At 41.4% G+C, this 5,705-nt stretch overlaps 1 pseudogene; it reads right to left on the reverse strand.

Moving 5' to 3' along the window:
• Positions 1 to 301: 301 nt before the first annotated feature.
• LOC147004146 (zinc finger MYND domain-containing protein 11 pseudogene) lies at positions 302 to 1,639 on the reverse strand (annotated as a pseudogene).
• Positions 1,640 to 5,705: the final 4,066 nt, after the last annotated feature.

The following is a 5,705-nucleotide window of genomic DNA, read 5'->3' on the forward strand; positions in this document are numbered from 1 at the left end:
TTCTGTTTTTTTTTTTTTTTTAGATTTGTTCTTTAAAAGATAAAATTTCTGTAAAACCTAAAAATGTTTTAAAATTTGCTGAAACTGTAACAAGTCCACAATTATATTTATTTAGAGTAGTACCCTCCATTGGTGTTACTTCAGCCCCCGAAAAATGCTGGAGGAGCATTAACAAAAAAAACTACTGTGCAGAATTTCATCACGAAAAGTGTTTAAAGGCTGGTGCAAAATGGGAGGCAAATTCTAAACCATTTTGGCTTCTTGGGAACAAAAACAGCTGCATGTGAGGGTGGCAGCAGGCTCATCTCTCCTGGTGTCAGGTGTGCTTGTGCTCTGTGTGCCAGTGCTCCTGCTGGCACTAAATGGAGCAGTAGGCCGATCTCCAACAGCCATGGTACATGGCCTGCCTCCTCCTCACTGTTGTAGCACCACTGCTTCTTGATCTGAGAAATGAGCTTCTTGTGCTGAACCGCTAGTTCCTTGATCTCCTCCACAAATTCTTCCTTACACTTTTCCTTCACCTGCTTACATTTTCTGTGCATCTCAGCTTGCATGTTGGCTACAGCTTTGTTTACGGCTTGTTGTTTTTCTTCTTCCATTTCGGAACGCAACTTTTCCAGCACTGTACAGACCACTCTCTCTGTTTCCCGCTTGTGGTCCAACTTCATCCTGTCTTTAAAGTCATTAAGATTTTTGGTATACTTGTCGTGGCACATGCTCTGACAGACACCATTGCTTGTCATCTGAGTCCTTCGATGCAGATGCAGCATTCGTGGGGAAGAGGCACTTAACTTCCTGGTCTGGGTTGACACTGACACCCTGTCAAGGGGCTGAGGTATTGTGGAGATTTCCTGTCTGAAACTTACTGCTTCCATTTCTGGCTCGGGTTCTTCCTTTCTGGGCTCCACACTCGGATTATGTCGTCCTTTCTTTGCTCTTGGCACTTGAGTGACCTTCAGTGGTTCATTACTGGTCAAGGAGATACTGGATTCTGCCTCTGTCTCACCTCAGTCATCATTCTTAGACTTCCAGAACCTTCCTTCATGGAGGAAGCGCTGATGCAGTTCCAGCTTGTCACTGGCCTTTTTCAAGCCCATGCTGTGCCTCACATGTATTCTGTGAATATTGACTGTGATATCCCGAATATTTTCAAAAGGAATCCAGCCTCTCTGGTTGTATGGCCAAAGAATCGAACACAAACTTGACTGTCTTCTTTCTGCATGACTTTGGCTGGCCAAAACCCCAAATCTTTCATTTTAGCCCAAACCAGCTTATGATTAGATATGCAAGGGTAGCAGAACCAGTTGTCCGGCCATGGGTTTGACAGGTATTAGCAGTTCTTTCAAAGCTGCAGCTCGTCCAGCTCATGGTATGTGTCTTTATATCACATCCTTGCAATGTCCCCTTGCTCCCTGCTCCATAGCAGATCACTGTTATGCAGAAGCAGCTGTGTGTCAGCCTTGAACTCCACTTAACTCCAGTACTTCCCCTCATTCACCTTCTCTTGTATGTTAGGGACATCAACAGATGAATGGACCAGCATCCGGTACATAGGATGCTTACTGTCCTTTCCATTTTTATTAAGGTCTATGGCTCGCTTATTCATGGGGGAGACGCTGAACCTCAAGTAGGTGCACATTTCCTGCTTGTTAGCGTGCTTCATCTTAATGCTCCAGCAAACTGGGCACTGCCAGTGACTATTGCTGTCACTAAGACTGAACTCATCAGACAAACACTTGGAATGATACACACGTAAACACAGGTGGAGCCAACATATGGTTGCTGGGAATTGAACTTAGGACCTCTGGAAGAGCAGTAGTGCTCTTAACTGCTGAGCTGTCTCTCCAGCCCTGGATTTTGATTTGTTGTTCACAGCTGGGCCTTTATTTTGTAAATGAAATTAAACTTTCCTTTCTAACATCTGTGTATGAAGTACTCTCAATCTAGTTTAATGGAATATTTCCTATTCTTTCTCATCAGAAATTCTGTAGCCACCAACCTAATGAAAGCAACATTTCACACTAATTCTATGAACTTTTAGGGTCTAATACTATACAATGTATAGGGAAATGGAGAAGTGTTCCTATGCAGTCTTTTCTTTTCTGGAGCTTGTCTTGAACTCATCAAGCTGCCACTTCTGCTCCCAGAGTGTAGGGATTAAAGGCCTGTGCCACAGGGTTCCTGATTCTAAGGAACCATTTCCAATTGTCTGCATCTTTAGAATTACTGCCTAGCAAAAATAGATACAAGCCATCCTCCTGCCTCGGCCCTCTGAGTAGATAACAAGCTGAGAGGACAGAACATTCAATTCATCTACATATTCCAGAAGAGAATATGCATTTGTGACAATATCGTTGCCACACATTTTCAGAGTATATTTGAGGAGGGTTTGTGTGCATGTCTAGTGTCAGGATCAGAGTAAAACCAATGTGCTACACATTCAGAGCCATGTATATCACCTGTTAAGAAAACTCAGCCAGTCGGCTGACACCTGCCAGCCACCCACGACACCTGCCAGGGGATCTTAAGACTTCTGGTGAGTGGAACACAGCTTCTGCTCCAATCCAATCGTGCGGGACCTGAGACTGCATTAGCTAGGGAAGCAGAAAACCGGCCTGAGTAGGGGCACAAACCCCTTCCGGCCCAACCAGCACTGGGGTAGCTGGCATAGAGACATAGAGTCAGCTGACACCTGCCAGCTACCCAGGACACCCTCCATGGGATCTTAAGACTTCTGGTGAGTGGAACACAGCATCTGCTCCAATCTCTAATCAGAGACAACTATAACAACTAACTCCAGAGATTACCAGATGGCGAAAGGTAAACATAATAATCTTACTAACAGAAACCAAGACCACTCACCATCATCAGAACCCAGCACTTCCACTTCGCCCAGTGCAGGGCACCCCAACACACCAGAAAAGCTAGATGCAGATCTAAAAGCATATCTCATGATGATGGTAGATGACATCAAGAAGGACTTTAATAACACAAAGAAATACAGGAGAACACTGCTAAACAGGTAGAAGACATTAAAGAGGAAGCACAAAAATCCCTTAAAGAATTGCAGGAAAACCAGACCAAACAGGTGATGGAATTGAATAAAACCATCCAAGATCTAAAAAAGGAAGTAGACACAATAAAGAAAACCCAAATTGAGGCACCACTGGAGATAAAAACCCTAGGAAAGAAATCTGGAACCATAGATGTGAGCATTAGCAACAGAATACAAGAGATGGAAAAGAGAATCTCAGGTGCAGAAGACTCCATAGAGTACATCGGCACAACAATCAAAGAAAATACAAAATCCAAAAAGATCCTAACTCAAAACATCCAGGAAATCCAGGACACAATGAGAAGACCAAACCTACGGATAATAGGAGTAGATGAGAATGAAGATTTTCAACTCAAAGGACCGGCAAATATCTTCAACAAAATCATAGAGAAAAACTTCCCAAACCTAAAGAAACAGATGCCCATGAACATACAAGAAGCCTACAGAACTCCAAATAGACTGGACCAGAAAAGAAATTCCTTCCGACACATAATAATCAGAACAACAAATGCACTAAATAAAGATAGAATACTAAAAGCAGTAAGGGAAAAAGGTCAAGTAACATATAAAGGCAAGCCTATCAGAATTACACCAGATTTTGCACCAGAGACTATGAAAGCCAGAAGGGCCTGGACAGATGTTATACAGAAACTAAGAGAACACAAATTCCAGCCCAGGCTACTATACCCAGCCAAACTCTCAATTACCATAGATGGAGAAACCAAAGTTTTCCACGACAAAACCAAATTCACACATTATCTTTCCACGAATCCAGCCCTTCAAAGGATAATAACAGAAAAAAACCAATACAAGGACAGAAACCACGTCCTAGAAAAAGGAAGAAGGTAATCCCTCAAGAAACCTAAAAGAAGACAGCCACAAGAACAAAACACCAACTCTAACAACAAAAATAAAAGAAGCAACAATTACTTCTCCCTAATATCTGTTGATATCAATGGACTCAACTCCCCAATTAAAAGACATAGACTAACAGACTGGCTACACAAACAAGACCCAACATTTTGCTGCCTACAGGAAACTCATCTCAGAGAAAAAGATAGATACTGCCTCAGAATGAAAGGCTGGAAAACAATTTTCCAAGCAAATGGTAATGAGAAACAAGCTGGAGTAGCCATCCTAATATAATAAAATCGACTTCCAATCCAAAGTCATCAAAAAAGACAAGGAAGGGCACTTCATACTCATCAAAGGTAAAATCCTCCAAGAGGAGCTATCAATTCTGAATATCTATGCTCCAAATACAAGGGCAGCCACATTCATTAGAGATACTTTAGTAAAGCTCAAAGCACACATTGCACCTTACACAATAATAGTGGGAGACTTCAACACACCACTTTCACCAATGGACAGATCATGGAAGCAGAAACTAAACAGGGACACAGTGAAAGTAACAGAGGTTATGAAACAAATGGATCTGACAGATATCTACAGAACATTTTATCCTAAAACAAAAGGATATACCTTCTTCTCAGCACCTCACGGTACCCTCTCCAAAACTGACCACATAATTGGTAACAAAAAAAGCCTCAACATATACAAAAATATTGAAATTGTCCCATGCATCCTATCAGATCACCACGGACTAAGGCTGACCTTCAATAACAAAATACATAATAGACAGCCAACACACAGGTGGAAACTAAACAACACTCTTCTCAATGATACCTTGGTCAAGGAAAGAATAAAGAAAGAAATTAAGGCCTTTTTGGAGTTTAATGAAAATGAAGCCACAACATACCCAAACTTATGGGACACAATGAAAGCATTTCTAAGAGGAAAACTCATAGCTCTGAGTGCCTCCAAAAAGAAGTAGAGAGAGCACACGTTAGCAGCTTGACAACACTCCTAAAAGCTCTAGAACGAAAGGAAGCAAATTCACCCAAGAGGAGTAGACGGCAGGAAATAATCAAACTCATGGGTGAAATCAACCAAGTGGAAACAAGAAGAACTATTCAAAAAATCAACCAATCAAGGAGCTGGCTCTTTGAGAAAATCACAAAGATAGATAAACCCTTAGCCAGACTCACTAGAGGACATAGGGAAAGTATTCTAATCAACAAACAAAATCAGAAATGAAAAGGGAGACATAACAACAGATCCTGAAGAAATCCAAAACACCATCAGATCCTTCTACAAAAGGCTATACTCAACAAAATTGGAGAACCTGGATGAAATGGACAAGTTTCTAGACAGATACCAGGTACCATAGTTAAATCAAGATCAGGTTAATGATCTAAACAGTCCCATATCCCATAAAGAAATAGAAGCAGTCATTAAGAGTCTCCCAACCAAAGAAAGCCCAGGACCAGAAGGGTTTAGTGCAGAGTTCTATCAGACCTTCAAAGAAGATCTAATCCCAGTTCTTCACAAAGTATTCCACAAAATAGAAAGGTGCTCTACCCAACTCATCTATGAAGCCACAATTACCCTGATACCTAAACCACAAAAAGACCCAACAAAGATAGAGAACTTCAGACCAATTTCCCTTATGAATATCTATGCAAAAATCCTCAATAAAGTTCTTGCTAACCGAATCCAAGAACACATCAAAACAAGCATCCATCCTGACCAAGTAGGTTTCATCCCAGGGATGCAAGGATGGTTTAATATACTGAAATCCATCAATGTA

Source organism: Mus caroli, unplaced genomic scaffold, assembly GCF_978045245.1.
Source record: "Mus caroli unplaced genomic scaffold, Mus_caroli_1 scaffold_6, whole genome shotgun sequence".
Classification (NCBI taxonomy): Eukaryota; Metazoa; Chordata; class Mammalia; order Rodentia; family Muridae; genus Mus; species Mus caroli.